This window comes from Rhipicephalus microplus, unplaced genomic scaffold (assembly GCF_043290135.1).
Source record: "Rhipicephalus microplus isolate Deutch F79 unplaced genomic scaffold, USDA_Rmic scaffold_13, whole genome shotgun sequence".
Classification (NCBI taxonomy): Eukaryota; Metazoa; Arthropoda; class Arachnida; order Ixodida; family Ixodidae; genus Rhipicephalus; species Rhipicephalus microplus.
This window is the reverse complement of record NW_027464586.1, coordinates 35452184-35472358: the sequence shown is the minus strand read 5'-3', so window position 1 is coordinate 35472358 and position 20175 is coordinate 35452184.

Below are 20175 nucleotides of genomic sequence, written 5' to 3'. Positions count from 1 at the left end.
AGTAGATCCATGCCAATTTGTTGGAATAGTTCTGTCTCTCGGTCGTGTTCATCAACTTTGATCTGCCAGTAGCCACTGCGTAAATCCATAAAGGAAAAGTATCAGGGGCGTTGGAGGCGTTCTAGTGAGCCATCGATGCGCGGAAGCGGATAAACGTCTTTCTTTGGGACTTTAATGAGTTTGCGGCAATCGACGCGAAATCGCAGAATACCGTCCTTCTTCTTTACTAGTACGAAGGGGGATGACCATGGACTGTTCGAGGGTTAGATTACGCCATCTTCGAGCATCTGCTTCGCTTGAAAGCGTATTGCCTCTGGTTCCTTTTGTTATACTCGGTAGGCGTGCTGACGTATGGGTCGCTCAGCATGGTCAGTGACAATGTGGTGCTTTATGGTTGGCGATTGCTTTATCTTGGATGTAGACGCAAAACAGTCGCTAAACTTGAGGAGGATACAGCGGATTTGCTCTTTCTGCGCACACGACAGCTTCGGATTGACATCGACTGTATCGGCCAACACAGTGTCACTCTAAACGGCTGCAGAAATTGGGGCTATCGACATACACGCTTCGTCATCAATGAATTCGAAATGAGCGATAGTTGTTCGCTTGGCCAAATGTTGGTATGCTCCACTAAAATTGGTGGCCAACAACTCAGTCGTCCCACGTTTAAATTGAATTATGCCACGGGCAACGCAGATTTGCTGAGACAAGAGCACCGAAGGGTTGGCATCAGCGATACCACTACTGTCATGATCTATGTCACCCTGTACAGTAACGAACATACTGGTGCGTGGCGGAAGAGTGACGGTGTCGTCGACAATGTCAAGCGCAGTCTTCTGCGGATCGGTATCTCTAGGCTTCGGGCCGTAGTCGTCAGCAAACGTAACGAGGCAGTCTCGATAATTTATAACAGCGCTGTGTTCTCGAAAGAAAGCCATGCCAAGGATAACTTATCGGGAGCATTCGGGAAGCAAAACGAAAGAAACGACGAACGTCGACTCATAGATTTGCAGCCTTGCGTTGCATCTCCTGATTGGTGTCAAGGGATGACCACCTGCTGCCCGAAGGTTTGGTCCATGCCCCCAAGGATTCGTAACTTTCCTGAGTTCAGCCACAAGTTCAGCGCTGATAACTGAGTGGTCGGCGCCGGTGTCGACCAGAGCAGTCACTGGATGGTTGTCGACAAGAACGGCAATGTCAGCAGAAACGGGTTCGTCAGCGATGTAAGGTGTCGGCTGAAAGGAATCGTCGAAGGTCGGCGGATGGGTCGGAGGAGGCTGTTTTGACGATAGCTTAATAGCGGTCCCACCCCCGGAAGCCGCTGATTCTAGTTTCTCCAGCGTGGACTTGGGGACCTAGCTGATCATCCCACAACAACATCGGCGAAAGTAGAGTATAGATTCGTGAACGTAGAGCGTCGAGGAGACAGAGAGCGTGATTGCCGTCACTGAAGATTCGGAGACGGTAGACTTGCCAAGTATTTTGCGAAAGCGTGGGGTCGTTCCCCGTCCCTGGGCTGACGAGCGTCTGGCCGAAATCCAGGTAGGCCCATCTGTCTGTACGAGCACTCCAGGTACACGTGACCTGGCTCATCACAATGGAAGCAAAGTGTCCGATTGTCGGAAGCACGCCACACTCTAGATTTCCGCAAATTAGGTCGCGGATTCTCATAGTGTGTCAGGCCCGAGAAGTACTGCAGCATCTGCAGGCAAGTCGGTTGTTGGTTTTCATAGTGCGGCAGGCCCGAGAAGTGCTGCGGCATCTGTAGGCTGGTCGGTCGGGGGAAATAGCTGGCTGCTGGTGCAGGAGTGCGTACAGCTTCCGCATACGTTAGAAGAGGAGCTTCGGTTGGAGGTGGCACTAATGATCGTACCAGCTGCCGCACCTTTTCACGGACGACGTCTGTCAGAGCAGCCACTTGAGGCGGTGAAGGCACTGCGTGAAGCTTTTGCAGCTCGTCGCGTACAATGCTACGGGCTAGCTCAGCAATGTCGCTGACGTTCGTGACGTCGGGTGTTACCAAGGGTGCTGGCTGATATGTAAGGTTATCGGACCACACTCACTGCGAAGACCGTTGTCTTAACATTCGCTTCATTGTCGTCGCTACTTGGATGAATTCCTCCACGGTAGTTGCTGGGCTTCGTACAAGTCCTACAAACAGCTGCTCCTTGATACTACGCATCATAATGCGTACCTTCTTGTCTTCCGTCATAGCAGAATCCGCTCGACAGAACGGACGAGACATCTCCTCAACGGACATGGCCACGCTTTTATTTGGTCGTTGATTGCGAGAATTGAGGAGGCGTTCAGTTTGTTCTTTCCGGTCGGCGCTACCATACGTGTTTCGCAGCTGAGTGCAAAACACCGGCCAGTTTGTCAGAGCGGCCTCGTGGTTCTCAAACCAAATACGCGCCGAATCCTCCAGGTAGAAATACACATACCGATGTTTCCGGAGCTCGTCCCACTCGTTGGCGACGGCGACTCGATCGTATTGGTCCAGCCAGTCTTCAACGTCCTCGTAGAGCTCCCCACGGAAGGGCTTTGGGGTTCCAGAGACTGGTGGCCATGGAGCTAGCGGAGTCGCGGTCTATTCAGTCTGCCTTGCAGTTGTCGCATTTGCCATTGTTCTGGAGCGTTCCGGAAGAGGGCCGAATCGGGGTGGTAGGCCTAGTTGCCACTGACGGCGTCGAAGGTTGGCTGTTTTTACCTAGGCGTCGATGTTGGGGCCGAGATCTTCCTCGTGGTAACAGTGCATAGACTATTACCCAGTGCCTCCACCAGTGTCACGTTACAACGTAACTGTAACCTGTAGATAAGGAAACACAAGGACGTCAAACTGATCCGAACAATGGCAATACGACTTTATCGTTCCTTTTTTCCACGCGCATCTTCGTCCTCCTTTGAAGAGCAGCACATACAAGCCTGCCAACATTCATGGAAATAACTTGGAGAACTTGTACTAGTGTCAATATATATATATATATATATATATATATATATATATATATATATATATATATATAAATATATATATATATATACATTATAAGGGGGTTCATTGAATAAAACCAACTGCCTGGTTCAAGAGGCGTCAGTCACTGTCACGAGCTCTGCTCTTCGTCGTAGTCGTCTTTCAGGTGCTCCAACTAGATACTGTCTCTCTCCCTCTTCCCCACTACATTTGCCCCGGTGGTGAAGAGGAGTCATCCTGGCGACTCACGGCGAAGCAAGCACAAGGGGATCATGGTAAGGTTTTAAGCGGCTGATGTGGACTGTCTCACGACCACGGCATCGTCTGCCTTCGGCAGGTGTCACTGGTTCGACGACGTAGTTGACCGGTGACGTGCATTGAACGATGCGGTACGGACCATTGTACATGGGTGCAAACTGTCGGGAGAAGCCGGGGGACTGGAATGGAACCGAAAGCCATACAAATGATCCTACGGGGAAGCTGTGAGCAGGCTTGTCTTGGTCGAGTCGTTCTTTTTTGGAGACCTTGTGCGACGGACGTAAATGAACGCACTAATTGGCGGCACTCTTGGGCACACTGAACAAGTTCGGAGGCTGGGCGGTATTTTGAAGCATCTGGGCGGTAAGTAAGTATCGTGTCAAGCGTAGAAGAGGGCTCACGTCCGTACAGTAGGAAAAAAGGTGAAAAACCAGTAGTTGCTTGCGTGGCTGTATTATACGCATACGTCACAAAAGGGAGCACCAAGTCCCGATTAGAATGGTCGGAGGATATGTACATAGAAAGCATATCACCGAGCGTGTGGTTAAAGCGCTTTGTCAAACCGTTTGTCTGTGGGTGATAGCTTGTAGTGGTGCGATGAATAATATTGCACTCACTGAGAAGCTCCTGGACGACTTGCGATAGAAACACACGCCCACGGTCGCTAAGCAGCTCACGTGGCGTGCCATGGCGAAGGACAAAGCTACGCAAGATGAACAAGGCGACATCACGAGCAGCAGCGGCTGGCAAAGCGGCGGTTTAAGTGTAACGGGAGGTGGTCAACGGCCACAATAATCTAGCGATTTCCCGCAGGAGTACAAGGTAGTGGGCCGTAGAGGTCAACGCCGATTCTATCAAACGGCCGAGCTGGACACGGCAATCGTTGTAACTCGCCAGAGGCATGACAAGTTGTTTTCCGTCGCTGACACTCAGTGCAGGAGCGTATGTACTTGCGAACGTACGAGTACATTCCACGCCAAAAAAAATCGCTGACGAAGCCGGTCGTATGTTTTCAAAACGCCAGCGTGCGCGTTTTGAGGGTCTGCGTGGAAGTACGCGCACATGTTGGAGCGCAAATGGCGAGGTATAACAAGAAGCCATTTCCTACCATCCAGCTGATAGTTGCGACGGTACAACATGGCATCCCGTATTGCATAATGGGTAATTTGCCGACGTAGTGCACGAGGTAGACGTTGGCGTGGTGTCACTGAAGACGAGGAGAGAACGTCGATGAGCGAGGCTATCCAAGGGTCCTTGCGTTGTTCCGAAGGCATGACAGCGATATCAATGCTGCCGATGGTAGCTTCCGCGATGGAAACAGGTGCAGCGGCTGAAAGAAGGGGCGAACGAGAAAGAGCATCTGCATCGGTGTGCTTGCGGCCTGAGTGGTAAATGACGTGAATATCAAATTCCTGTAAACGTAGCTCCCAACGTCCAAGCCGGCCCGAAGGATCCTTCAATGAAGCGAGCCAACAGAGTGAATGGTGATCTGTAATTGCATCGAATGGGCGTCCATATAAGTAAGGATGAAATTTTTGTAATGCCCAAACATTGGCCAACCAATCCTTTTTGAAAACCGAGTATTCGGGCTCTGCCTTGCTTAGGGTGCGACTGGCATACGCAACTACATACTCCGAGAAGCCAGGTTTGCGTTGAGCAAGGACAGCGCGAAGTCCTATGCCACTGGCATCCGTGTGCACCTCGGGTGGAGCAGTACGGTCGAAGTGGCGCAAAATAGGTGGTGAAGTAAGGAGATGGCGTAATGTTGCAAAAGCATCATCGCATGCTGGCGACCAATCAGAGAGGTGTCCATCGCCAGAGATCAGCTGTGTCAGTGGTGCGATTATTAAAGCAAAGTTCTTCACAAAGCGGCGAAAGTAAGAGCATAGTCCGACAAAGCTGCGAAGCGCTTTCACAGTCGTAGGCTTCGGGAACTCAGCGACAGCACGAAGCTTCTCTGGGTCTGGGAGGACGCCCTGTTTTGAGACAGCGTGACCAAATATCGTGAGCTTCCGAGCTCCAAAGTGGCACTTCTTGATGTTTAGTTGAAGGCCTGCGCTCGTGAGGCAGCTCAAGACTTCGCTGAGACGTTAGATGGCTGTAGAAATCAGGGGAAAAAACAACGACATCATCCAAGTAGCATAGGCATGTCTTCCATTTTAGCCCACGCAAGACCCTATCCCTTATCTTTTCGAATGTGGCTGGCGCATTACAAAGGCCGAAGGGCATTACATTAAATTCGTATAGCCCATTGGGCGTCACAAAAGCAGTTTTTGGACGATCTGATGGTGTCATGGGGACCTGCCAATAACCGGACCTTAGGTCTAGTGATGAGAAGAATTCAGCGCCTTGCAAGCAGTCCAGGGCATCATCGATGCGCGGCAAAGGGTATAAGTCTTTAGTCGTGACTTTGTTTAAACGGTGGTAATCGACGCAAAAGTGAATCGAGCCGTCTTTTTTCCTCACAGTACCACAGGTGAAGACCAGGGACTGCTGGACGGCCGAATGACGCCACGTTGAAGCATGTCGGCCACTTGCTCGGTGATTACACGACGCTCCACAGGAGATACACGGTAGGGACGCTGTCGCAGAGGCGCTTGGGAGCCGGTGTTAATCTGATGCACAACGGTGTGCGTTCGGCCTAAGGACGTCTGCTGGCAATCGAACGAGCCGCGAAACTAGTGAAGAAGTTCTAGAAGCTTTTCGTGGTGTGGTTCTTCAAGTTCGCCATCAATTGAGGGGCCAAACAAATTATTATTTTTATCGACAATTGAATGGACAGATGGCGTCAATGCATTAAGCTGCAAATCACTTTCACCGTCAAAGTCGAAGATGGAGGAAACGGCTAAGTCTTGGAATGTTCTAATACAATTTCTGCGACGCAAGGCTGTGAGAGACGGCAAGGGATTTGTGACAAACAAATTGGTAGCGCCTGCCGAAATATATAGAACTGCAAACGGCAACGTGAGGCTCTTGCGACTTTGGAATGTTTGGGAAGGCGTAAACAACACTGCAGGCTTAGAGACATCGGCACAAGATACGGGAACAAAGGCTGCGCTAGTCGGCGGTATGTCGATGTCGTCAGCGACAAACAGCTTGTTCAACGAAAATTCCGGAGACGAGGCACATAACGCAAAAAAGGCCACTTCAGCACGAGCACAGTCGATAACTGCATGATTACGAGACAAAAAATCCCAGCCGAGGGTCACATCATGAGAACACACCTGTAGCACAAGAAATTCAACGGTATACAAAACATCTTGGACGAGAACACGGGCGGTACAGGCAGCCGATGGTCGAATATGGTGAGCACTGGTAGTACGGAGGGACAACCCCTTTGGCGTCGTGGTAACCTTCCGAAGCAGGCGGCAAAATTTTAAATCAATTACTGAAATGGCAGCATCAGTGTCCACAAGCGCAAGGGTACGGTAACCATCCACAAAAACGTCGATGAGGTTTGTCGGAGAAATTCGAGGACTTGATTCTTTCGACGATGACGCAGTTCGTGCCTCCGGAATGGCGGCATCTAGTTTTCCGTGTCTGAAGGGCAGGGTTGACAGCGCATAGGTGACAGGGAGCGACGTCGGGGAGATGGAGATCGGTGACTGACTGAGAGAGGGTGGTCGGGTGAAGAGGATCCTTGTTGACGTGCCGTGTTGTTAAAGCAACGAGAGTCGTGCGACGATCTTTGCATGTTGTCACTTTGAACGAGAGGGCGGCGGCGGCACAAGCGAGCCACATGTCCTGCGTAACCGCAAGAATAGCAAATCGGGCGGTTGTCTGCGGTGCGCCACGGATTAGGAAACGCTGCAATCGGTCGGCTGAACGGAACTGATGATGGCCGAACAGGGATCGGTGAGGTAGCGTAAGTGGGCTCTCGAGGTGTTCTGGCTGCAATGACTTGCGCATACGTCAGGGGTGCGGCCTCTAGAGGTGGTGAGCGAGCGAAACGCAAAGCGTCCGCTACCTCATCTTGTATGACGTGCCTTATGGCCGGGACCAGATGATCTGGGGCCAAAGGATGCGTTTGTGCTGGCTCGGGTGCGCTCGATAAAATGGAGAGCTGCCGAGCGACCTCCTCACGCACAAACTGCTTTATGCGAGCCAACATGTCATTCTGGTCTCCGAGAGTCAAGGCCGCGATCGAATCACGTTGTTCCAGAGAGCGCCGTGTTTGGGCGCGTTGCTTGCGCAATTCGTCAAAACTCTGGCACAAGCTGACGAGTTCGGCAATGGTTTGTGCGTCCTTGGCTAACAACATTTGAAATGCGTCATCGCATATGCCCTTGAGGATTTGTTTGATTTTGTCGGCTTCAAGCACGCTGGGTTTACCCGCTTGCGCAAGTCAACAACGTCTTCAATGTAGCTGGTAAAGGTTTCTCCTGGCTGTTCAGCGCGCTCACGAAGTCGTTGTTCTGCGCGGAGTTTTCGCACAGCAGGGCGGTCAAAAACTTGCGAAAAGGGGGCCTTGAATGAATCCCAGCTGGCAATGTCGGCTTCGTGATTGCGCAACCAGAGACTAGCGACGCCGGACAAGTAAAAGCTTCCATAGGTCAGCTTAGCCGCATCGTCCCACTTGTTCGCTGCGCTCACCTTGTGGTAAGTAGCCAGCCACTTCTCAACGTCTTGGCCGTCAGTGGCACTGAAGATCGGTGGGTGACGCAGTGGCCGGGACATGTAGAGGCGGGAACTTGCGAGGTACCTTGGGTGGAGGGTTCTTCCGGCATTGCTGGCACTGCAGGTAAGGTGCGACTTCGTAGTTCCAGCTTCGAAGACTACCCAGCACCTCCACCAATTATAAGGGGGTTTATTGAATAAAACCAACTGCCTGGTTCAAGAGGCGTTAGTAACTGTCACGAGCTCTGCTCTTCGTCGTAGTCGTCTTTCAGGTGCTCCAACTAGATACTGTCTCTCTCCCTCTTCCCCACTGCATTTTATATATATATATATATATATATATATATATATATATATATATATATATATATATATATATATATATATATATAGTGAAGAAGATGTGCCTGCAGCGAGCTGCATCACCAACGCCCGGCTCTCTCGGCTCGTTCTTCGGTTTCGGTTCGCTGCTGGGCCGGTCTTTGCTGGACGGTTCATCACGCTGTCTCGCCATTGTCGTTAACGACTAATAAACCTCTTCACATTTGGTGGAGTGTGCTGTTTATCCCCGTCGCTACACCCTGGAGCTGTGAAGCCACACGCTATCGCCTGTCATGACTGACAACGCCAACTCATCGGCGTCGTCGCCCCAGTTCAACTGTCCCGGCCATCTTAGGCTACGGGACCCGAAGGTCTTCAGCGGTGCGGATGGGACCGACGTGGAAGACTGGCTCAAGCACTACGAGCTGGTGAGCGCCAATAACAAGTGGGATGGAGCCGACAAGCTGGGCCACGTAATATTTTATCTCACTGGCGTCGCAGAATTGTGGTTTAAGAACCACAAACACAACATTCCCACATGGAGCGTCTTCAAGACGTCATGTGCCGAAGTGTTCGGTCGGCCGGCTGTCCGCAAGCAGTGGGCAGAACAGCGCTTGCGCGTCCGCTCTTAGCAGACTGGAGAAAGTGTTACCAGCTATATTGAGGATGTCGTCGACCTTTGTCGGCGCGCGAATGACACCATGCCCGAGTCGGACAAGGTCAAACACATTCTGAAGGGCATCAACGATGGAGCATTTCAAATTGTCTTGGCTAGGAATCCAAGCACAGTTTCTGAAGTCGTCAGCTTGTGTCAGAGCTACGACTAGTTGAAGAAGCAACGCACTCTGACTCGGCAGCCTCAGCCTGATGGTGAGTCACTGTTCAGTTTTGACTCCATGCCGGACAATTCACCATTGCTTCAGCAAGTCCGAGCCTTCTTCCGTGAGGAAGTCGCCCGCCAACTTTCCCTGGTGCCCTGTACTCACGAGTCCACCACCCGTCTACTTGCCCCGCTTCGCACTGCTATATCGGAAGAGGTTGCACAAGCTGTTCCCCTTGCGCACTACGAGCCACCTCTATCTAGCCGTGTTCAATGCCCGGGTGTCACACAGCCGGTAGGTGCTCCTGTCGCCTATCCGCCAGCCGTTCAGCCTGTGGCCGCGCCCCTAACTTATGCAGCGCAGCCTGTGGCTCCACCTGTCGCCATTTCGCAAGAGATGCAGCCCGTAGCCGCGCCGCTCACTTATGCAGACGCTGTACGTAGGCTTCCACAACAACCCTACACCACGCGCTCACAGCCCGCACACCCGGCTGCTCATACTGCACGGTAGCACCAGTCGCCAATCCTTGGAGGGCGCCCGATAACGGACTGATTTGCTACACCTGCTTCCCTCCCGGACACGTTGCCCGCTACTGCCCCCGTCGAACTCAGACGTTCGGCAACTAGGTCCGGTCGTCGTAACCCGGCAGCCAATCCTTCGCCCAATACGGGCCGGTCTCGTCACCTCGCTATGCCCCTACAACCACCTTGACTTCCAGCCGCAACGCGCACCCTCTCCTCGTCAGTGATCGCCCTCCCCCATGCGTCGCCGGCCCGGACCCTCCAACCAAGAAAACTAAGCACCGCAGTTCAAGAGGCAAGAACTGCGCCGTTTTCGAACTGTCTAAGCCCTCACTCCTCTCCTGCTAACGTGGTCGCAGTAAGTGTTGAAGGTTATTGTACTTTCGCCCTGGTGGACACCGGCGCCGCTGTTTCTGTTATTGCCGCTAATATCTGCCGTTTATTACGGAAAGTGACGACGCCGCTTTGGGGACTGTCACTTCACACCGCAAGCGCACAGCAAGTAACGCCTCTCGCAGCCTGCACTGCAAGTGTCCATCGAAGGCATTCTATACATCATGGAGTTTATTCTCACTGTCTGTTCGCATGACGTCATCCTCGGGTGGGACTTCTTATCGCGCCATAATGCCGTCATAGACTGCGAACGCGCCGAAGTTGAGTTTTCACCCTTGTGTGATGTCCCTTTACTGGAAGCTCTTCATAAGCCACCGAAGTTGCTCGTTCATGAAGATACCGATATTCCGCCCGGAAATTTCGCACTTGCTCCGGTTTCATGCAACGCCTACACTGACACTACAGTCCTTTTTATGCCTTCCGATATCTTCAAATGTCGTCGAGCTTTGCCGCTGTCTTTCACAACAATTGACCTTGCCACCGGAAGAAGCAACACGTTCGTAAGCAATCCGCTTTCCACACCTGTCACTTTGCTTGCGGGAGAATGTCTCGGCCACGTGCAGGATCTCGACCCTTCGTCTTTGGTTAATGTCCCGGATGACTACTGCGACCACCCAAAAGCACTGATGACACTCGGGGAGTCGTTCAATGATACGTTTTCCAGCGCCATCGCCGACACTCTCACTCCCATCGAACATGCCGACCTGCTGGATATTCTGCATGAGTTCAGGAGTTCTTTCAATGTGTCGCAACCTCAACTGGGCCACACGTCACAGGTCAAACATCATGTCGACACCGGCCTACACCAGCCACTTCGTCAAAGACCATACCGTGTCTCTGCTGAAGAGCGCCGCGTCATCAGCGATCAAGTCAAAGATATGCTTCGTGGAGACGTCATTCGACCATCTCATAGTCCCTGGGCATCTCTCGTCATCCTGGTGCGTAAGAAAGACGGATATATTCGATTTTGCGTGCACTATCGTCGTTTGATTAAGATAACCCGCAAGGACGTCTATCCTTTAGGTCGCGCATTGATGACGCCATTGACACCCTTCACGGAGCGGAATTCTTATCGTCGCTAAATTTGCGGCCTGGCTACTGGCAGGTACCAATGGCTGAAGCCGATCGCCAAAAAACAGCATTTATCACACCAGACGGACCACACGAATTTAACGTCACGCTCTTTGGGCTTTGTAACGCGCCTACCACGTTTGAACGTCTTATGGATAATACGCTACGTGTCCTCAAATGCAATATGTGCCTCTGTTACCTCGACGATGTCGTGGTTTTCTCCCATGACTTTCCTACGCACCTCCTTCGTCTCAGGCACGTCTTGACTTGTCTTACCAACGCTGGCCTGCAGCTTAACCTGAAAAAATGCCGCGTCGCTGCACGCAAGCTCGTCATCCTAGGCCACATCGTGTCCAAGCACGGCGTATTACCTCACCCAGCAAAACTTCGAGCAGTCACAGAATTTCCCAAGCCGACGACCATGAAAGAACTTCGCTGTTTTGTAGGCCTATGATCCTATTTCCGGCGCTTTGTTCGCAATTTTGCATCAATTATGTCACCGTTAATCCAGCTTCTTCGCGGTGACGTGAACCTCTCCTTCTGGTCCCCTGCATGTGACGTTGCCTTCACTACTCTGCGCCGTCTGCTCACCTCCCCACCTATTCTTCGCCACTTTGACCCGACGGCTTCTACCGAAGTGCACACTGATGCCAGCAGCGTCGGGCTAGGCGCTGTCCTCGCTCAACGAAAGCCCGGCTATTCAGAATACGTTGTAGCCTATGTTAGCCGCACTCTGACGAAAGCCGAAGCTAATTACAGCATGACAGAAAAAGAGTGTCTGGCTCTCGTATGGGCGCTTGGAAGGTTCTGGTCATACTTATACGGCCGCCCGTTCGATCTAGTAACTGATCACCACGCACTTTGCTGGCACTCCACATTGAAAGACCCTTCTGGCCGCCTTGCGCGATGGGCACTCTCCATCCAGGAGTACGACACTCGCGTCGTATGCCGCTGCGGACGCAAACACTCGGACGCTGATGCCCTGTCCCGCTCACCTTTACCACCAGATACGACGTGCGGAAACACTCGCCTTCAAACCTTGTCATTGCTAAATCTCGACTCGATTGCCACCGAACATCGTCATGACCCATAGATCGCATCTATTATCGAATATCTATCTGGCACGCCCAACCTTCCAGTATCTCGATCCCTCCGACGCAAAGCTTTCCATTTCGCCACCCGCGATCAACTTCTTAATCGACGCAACTACGCTCCCGATCAATATACGCGGCTCGTGCAGACGGCTCCCGGGCGCCGCCTGCTGAACCGCTTACATATAAAGCACATTTGCACTGCAGAGGAGGCGAAGCGTATTCCGGAACTGTGGCGGCATATGCTCTCGGTCTCTCCACTCCCCAGTAACATGGATAAGCACACGCACTAAAGCAGAAGACAGGCGCAGGTTCGGACGCTTGAGAGGCAACACTGCTCCCGACCTGGTTTATTCTACGTAGATATAGCAGGGCCTTCGCCCACGGGATTTTACACGGCCTGTGTAGTTCACCGGGAAAAGCATGTCAATGGGCTCCCGTTCCGAGCACAAATCCAGAGCGCGCTGAGGAAGTCGCGATAGCGCTTGCTGCTGCGGACCCCAACTCGAAAGTTATCATCACGGACTCCCGGAAAGCATGTGCTCATTATTTGGTAGGAGAGATATCCCCCCTAGCCAGCCAAATTCTAAAACGGGCTCTCGCTGATCCAGCCCCGAAACGCATCATATGGGCTCCTGGCCATCAGGGCTTACGAGGTAATGAGGCCACTGACGCGGCCGCCCGAGCACTTACCCACCTGGCTCCTCACCTTGGCTCTTATGACTCGGAGGCCAATACACCGCTGCTGCGGTTCAAAGAAATTCTGAGCTATTATCGCGACACTCACCGCCTTTACCCGGCTCCTGCAAAGGGGCTGAGTAAGGCGGAAGAGCGAACTCTAAGGCACCTGCAGACAGGTACTCTACTCTGTCCTGCAATCCTAAAACATTTCGAGATGAACACAGATGGGCGGTGCCCACACCGTGGGGAGACGCGTGATATCTTCCACATGGTATGGGCATGTCCAAAAAATCCCCACCTACCCCCTTCCCCTACCCCTTCCCGAGAGGCATGGGAGACTGCCCTCCTCAACTGCTCATCACAAGAGTCTCAACGGGCTATGGTGAGACGGGCGCGAGTAGGGACCTCGTCACGCGGTGTCCCGGACTAAGGACGCTGACCATGTAGCGCGGGGTCATGCTTTGGCCCCGTACCTCTCTCTTTTATAATAAATGTTTTTCATCATCATCATGGCCGCCAGTAGCTACTGGTCATTCCACGCACTTTACGATCGCAAGTATGTGCCTCTCTTCACAACGATCCGCAATGTGGCCACGCCGGGGTGTTCAAAACATATGAACGCCTTGCCATCGCTATTACTGGCGCGCCATGTACAATTTTGTACGCAAATTCGTGCAGTGATGTCCTGACTGCCAGCGACGCAAATCAACACTGCCACGTGCGACTGGCGCACTGCAGCCACTTCCATGCCCTGCCAAGCCATTTGATCGCGTCGCCATTGACCTCTACGGCCCCTTTCCATTGACATCAAATGCTAATGGGTGGATTATAGTGGCAGTTGACCACCTGACACGCTACGCCGATACAGCCGCTTTGCCGAGCGCTACAGCTCAGGATGTCGCCTCTTTCGTTTTACGTCGCTTTATCCTTCGACATGGTCCACCTCGAGAGCTCCTTAGTGACAGAGGGCGCGCTTTTCTTTCCGAGGTCGTCGAAACTCTGCTTTCGTAATGCCACGCCATTCATCGGAAAACGACAGTATCCCACCCACAGACTAACGGGCTGACGGAACGGTTCAACCGCACAGCTGGGTGATATGCTCTCAATGTACGTGGCATCTGATCATAGCAACTGGGACCATGTTCTCCCATAGGTCACGTTCGCATATAACACCGCAATACGAACCACCACGGGATTCTCACCTTTCTTTCTTCTTTACGGACGCGAGCCTTCCCATACAATTGATACCCTACTTCCCTACCCTCATGATGCTTCCGAGTGTCCACCTATCTCAGATGCTGCTCGACAAGCCCAAGAGTGCCACCAGCTCGCCCGTGCGTTCACCTCGGAAGAGCAACAACGCCAGAAAGAAAACCGTAGTACCTCTCTTCCGGATCTCAGCTATGCCCCAGAGTCTCTTGGGTGGCTTGCCATCTCATACCAAACTCCGGGACTCTCCTCGAAACTTGTCCCCCGATATGAGGGGCCTTACGCCGCTTTGGAGAAAACCTCTCCGGTTAATTTCCTAATATAACCAGTTTCACAATCGGATGACATGCGCCAGCGTGCACGTAACATCGTCCATGTTTCCCAACTGAAACCGTACTATGAGCCCCTGCTTCAAACTTTTTAGTCGCCAGGATGGCTTCTTTTTCAGCGGGGGTGATTGTGCAGATGAAGATGTGCCTGCAGCGAGCAGCATCGCCAACGCCAGTCTCTCTCGGCTCGTGCTTCGGTTCGCTGCTGTGCCGTTCTCTGCTGGACGGCTCATCACGCTGTCTTGCCGTTGTCGTTAACGACTAATAAACCTCTTCACAATATATATATATATATATATATATATATATATATATATATAGTGGGAGTAATAATTCAATGGGCCAGTTAGTCTTCGTGAAGGTATGGGATATGGCACAACGGGAGCATTGTCAACAAGGATAAATATATTTATTTCCCAACAGTTTCGGGAGGGGTCCTCCCTTCATCGGGGGATGAGTTCCCCTGATGAAGGGTGGACCCCTCCCGAAACTGTTGGGAAATAAATATATTTATTGTTGTTGACAACGCTCCCGTTGTGCCATATCCCATACCTATATATATATATATATATATATATATATATATATATATATATATATATATATATATATATATATATATATGAATACAAAGAAGACACACGTTTAAAACAATCAGAAAATTTTCTTTACGTTGCGACCGTGGGACAGACCTTCATCAGAAAAACAAATGTAACAGTGGTGCAACAGCATATAAGCGCATACGTTTCACTTTCAATGATCAAGCGAGCGCAAACATCATAAAAGCAAGTGCAACAATCAGACATGACATCTATATGGGGCCCCCGTATCACATCCTACTTACAAGCGATCAATTCACAAGTCACGACACGTGCACAGGGATTACGGCTGGTACAAGCCATAATAAATACAGCGGTCACTGATGCAAGACGCTAACTTTCCACGTACTCTCCTTTAAACCGCCTGCGATTGTATTGAAGTCAAAGTTGAAAAATGATTCGCGAACTTCTCTGTCATGATGCGTCCGGAAGCCAGACTCCAGATTCGTGGCTCCAATGTTGTCAAATGAGTGGGTCACTGCGTTAGCATGCTTTGATCATGGAAGGTTAGGAAGTGAAGAGCTATTAGCCTTGTGATTGTTAAACCGATATGGAAAGGGTGTTTTGGATTCGTCTACGTACTGCATTCCACAGATCGTGCAATCCAGGAGGTAAAATACTTTACGCGTGTCGCAGTTATAGCCACCATTTATTTTTACACAATTCCATTATTTTCAGCAAGGTTCGAAATTACGCGGCCCTCTTCTTTCTTTCGCTTTGTGTCATTGGAGCAGAAATTCTTAGCTGTCTGGTGTAGCGTGGTCACAGCCAAGGCCTTCTGGCAGGCAGCGTGGAAACTATGAAATTGAACGTAGCGCTCAGTGTGTGTTGGCTTTCTGTGAATGGAAACTCCAGCCCGTTGCGCTTTCTTGTCACCCGGACGTCGAGAAAGGACAGGCAGCGGTCGCTTTCACACTCTGTCGTGAATTGCATGGCTGGGTGCACGGAATTTAGGTGCTGTCCTAATTTGGTTGGAGTTTAAATCGTCTCCCAGTTGTGCTGCATGTGTTATTGTCGGGAGAAATATAATAAGCAATTCATACAGCTGTAGTAACAATTTATGTGGACTTCACATTCCCCAAGTAGTTCGCAATGATAAGTGATTTTTTTTCATTTTCTACAAATCTTGTGATAGCCTGAATTATTTATCTCATATCAAGAATTCTATGGTAAGAACAATTATCACATTGCATTTTCTTTTTTATTGTCAAGACAGCATTTCAACGTTCCTGTGAGATTTCACTTTGATTTTTTGCAACACAAGATGATAACGCTTGACGTTTTTTTGGCGCAAGGGCCATTTCATGGCCAAAGTTTATGGTACTATAGATGGGGGCAATGATTGTTTTAAGTGGCTGTAGAAGGGCCCTAAAATTCCTCGCACTAAGCGGGAAGTAATAAAATCATGACCGTGCCGGGAACAGTGTGTGGTGTTAATGGATGAAAAAAAGTTTGTGATAATAAAAACCTTGGGGGACATGTATGTCATTAGCACAAGTGCCTAGATCGTTCACACGCGTGCGTGCAAGGGCCGTGAGGCAAGTGCTTTGTCCAGTGTAGCCACCGCAGCGGAGACCTTTCTGGAAAGGTCGTGCTCCGGAATGCCCGGGTATATGACGTGACAAGGACTGACGTCTATCAAGAAAGCCAAAAGCAATTTATGTGTGCAAAGTGGCTCTTTACCGACGAACATTGCAGGATGAAGTGGTATCTGTTGTCGGTAGAGTAACCGAAAGTGTTGTCTTCTCAGCGTGTCGAATTCTTTACACTGGATTAGAATGTGAAGTATGGTGAGTGCTTTTCCACATCTGTAACACAAAAGTGGATCACCCCCGGACAAAAGGAATGGATGTGTTGTGTGTGTATGTCCTGTTCTTAACCTCGTTAGGATTACTTCTGCGTGGCGTAATTTTGATACTGGCGTCCAATGACCTAGTTGCGGCTTGGTGACATGCAGTTTATTACCTGTGTGTGTGTGTCCCATGTGCTCTGCCAATAATCCCTGAGCTTTTAAAAAAAAGGTTTCACGTGGAGTGCAGGAATTGGTATCAATGTATTGGTAGGTGTTTTGTTGGTGGATCCAGCTGCTTGTATCAGAGTGCAAAACGAGGGCTTCCGAAAAGGATAGCCCGACGGCTGCGTACGAGACAAAACTGCTGGTCTTTGAAGCATCCGTAAATAACTCAGGAGATGTGTATTTCAGTAGTAGTTCGTTCGTTCCCTTTCGACCGTTCAACCATTCGTTCGATCTCACGTACAGGCTTCCCACGGGGCTAGTGTCAAAAGCACCTGTAGAGAGTGGGATGCCTAGATTATCAACAGGATCAAGCATTATAAAAGCAGTAGGTATCACAGACTGATATGCTATAGCCCCATTGTCCAGGCGGGTACGTATGAGGCTTTTATATAAATTCATTATACACTTCTTGTGACTTCCCCACGTAGTGCATAAAACACTGTTATAACTTTCATGGCTTTTATGCGCTTGTTTTTTTATATTTGATGTGTGGTATGACGGTTAGCTTGGTTTCCAAATTTAGGCCTAAGAATTTGTGTTCGCTATTAACAGAAAGATGTGGCCTATGCAGTTGAATATCGGGTTCAAAATGAATGCCTCTCTTCATAGGGAATACGACACACGTGCTTTTCTGTGCCTTCAGTCGGAACCCGTTTTCTTCTGCGCAATTCGATACTTTGTTCAAACCAGTCTCGACCTGCCGCTCACACGGCCAGATTGCAAGATTTCAAACCAAGCTGGACGTCGTTGACTTATGTACAATAAAACATTGAGCGAGGGTTGAACAAGCGCAAAGAATTCATTTTTATAAGTAAAAGTGTGCAACTAAGTACACCACCTTCCAGAACACCTGTTTCTTGGACAAATGTTTGCGAAAGAACGCTGCCTACTCGGTTTTTTAACATTTCATGCACCACACGGTCAGAACCTGGGGCGGAATCACTGCAGGTGTTTAGTGATGTTTGGAGCTCAGCTAAGCCGAAAACTTGGTTATATGCCTCGTATCTAGTAAATTCGTGTTGGTGATTCTGCTTTTCTATTCTTTTTCTGTATTTTCGGAAAGCGTCAGTATAGTTTGACGAGCTGGACACCTGTTCGAAGTGTGCACCGAGGAAGTTCACCTGATCTTCCAAGGTATCATTCTTTGTGTTTACGATTGGGAGTGAGTGTACTTGTCTTCCTCCTACCCTACCAACCATGCTCCAGACTTTAGCCTCCTGTGCATATGAATTGATTCCTCACAAAAACTTTTGCCAACTTTCCCTACTGGCCTGCCGACGCATTCTCCTGCCTTGAGACATTATTTTCTTTAAGCTGTCAAGGTTTTCGGCTGTCGGTGAGTTCCGAGGCAACCTTCATGCTCTGCTTTGCTGTTTCCGCATGTTTCGACATTCAGAGTTCCACCATGGCACACATCGTTTTGCAGCGTGTCCATTCGTTTGTGTGGTGTGTTTTGTTGCAGCATCAGTAAAAAACGTTGTGAAGTAGTTGACAGCAGCATCATTGCTCCAAGTACAAATGTCACTCCAACCTAAATGAGCGGTGGCATTAAACTATTCCCAGTCGGCTCTGTTTATGAGTCATTTGGGAATCCTTTGTGGACATTCAGTTGCTATAGTTGTGCTCAAAACTACGGGGAAGGGGTCACTACCATAGGAATTACTGATGACTTTCCACGAGAGTAGAGGCACAAGAGACGGAGATACTATGCTTAAGTCTATAGAGCCGTAGGTAATATTATTGATATTATAACAGGTTACTTCTTTTCAATTCAGAAGTTATGCACTCAACGAGAGAAGGAACTGTTCAATCAGTCAACCTCACGCATCGCAACGAGAGTTAGCCCATAGCCTGCTATGCGCGTTAAATTCTCCAAGGCGAACATATCAATAACAGACCCTTTGTTATTCAAGACTGCACTTTCTCAGCAATGCTTGTAACTATACGCAGTTTCCATTATCTATCTTTGTCTTGTATGTGCTTGAATTCTCATACATTTTTAGTTGACTTCTATTGCCTTCCTGATTTGCGCATCTGATACTTGTTTCTTTATTTTGTCTTTTTTTCTTGTGTGTTATATATGTTGTACCCACCCCCTCTGTAATGCCCTACGGGCCCTGAGGGTATTCTAATAAATAACTAAATAAATAAGGCTCCGGAAGTTCATCTATTAAGGAATGGAAGCCATGTTTTTGTAGGTAATAGCTCGGAGGTACGTAAAGATCCCAAAATGTGTTCAGTTTGTTGAAAAGCACCATTCGAACAGCCAATGCCTCAAGAGATAATCAAAGTTGAAAGTGTGTGCATGCAAATTTTTGATTCACTATAATGGCGACACCTCCGGATTATGTCACAGTATCATCACGGTCCTTTCGAAAAATGATGTATTTGCGAAGAAAGGTAATGTGTTTTGAATTTGGGTGTGTTTCTTGTACGCACAACACTTTTGGTAAGTGTTCGGGTCAAAGTTCTTGGACGTCGTCAAGGTTTCTGAGAAGGTTCCTGACGTTTCAACGTATAATTTGAGGTTCGTGGTGAATGTGAAGTAGCGCTTGGTGTACAAAAAGCGAGCGGCTGTTCAGGTAGAGTGTTTGAGTTTGAGTAACAGGGCAGTCACCAGGACCTGTTATCTGCATTTTCGTTTTCTTAGCGCGCTCCAAGGAGCCACGCCGCTTTTTCGGCACCAAGGGTACCAACGTATCCATTGCCTCCTCGGAGGCACTGAATGCCCGCACGTGCGAGCTGGTAGTTCAAATTCTGGGCCTCGCCTGGTGAAGCGAGGCCTCGATACCTAAGGATTTGGGAGTCTCCGGTCTCTGCTCGCGAGTAGGTGGAGTAGTCTTGACTACAGCCGCCTTGGGGGCAGGTGCCTCAACCACCAGCTTGCTCTACGCGGGATGAAGGAGCGATGAGGGCTGGTGTGATGGCGCCCCCTGACGCGCCGCATCAGCATATGTAGGACTATAGAATTGTGAGACCTCTTGCCTTGCTTCCTTGAATGAAATGTTCTTCACCTTCAATGTAATTATCTCTTTTTCTTTTTTCCAGTATGCGCTGGAGCGTGAATGTGCGGCACGGTTTCCATCGCAGTTTACAAAGTGTGGCGGTCGTTTTGCAGTTCTGAGACACATGGCCTAGGACTCCATAGTGTACACAAGTCTGGCAACCACGACAGCTTTTAAAGCTATTGCCATACCTCTGGCATTGGAAGCAATGACGAGGGTTCGGTATGTATGACCTGAGAGAGGTCTTCGTATACTCTGAATGGGTTCTGGC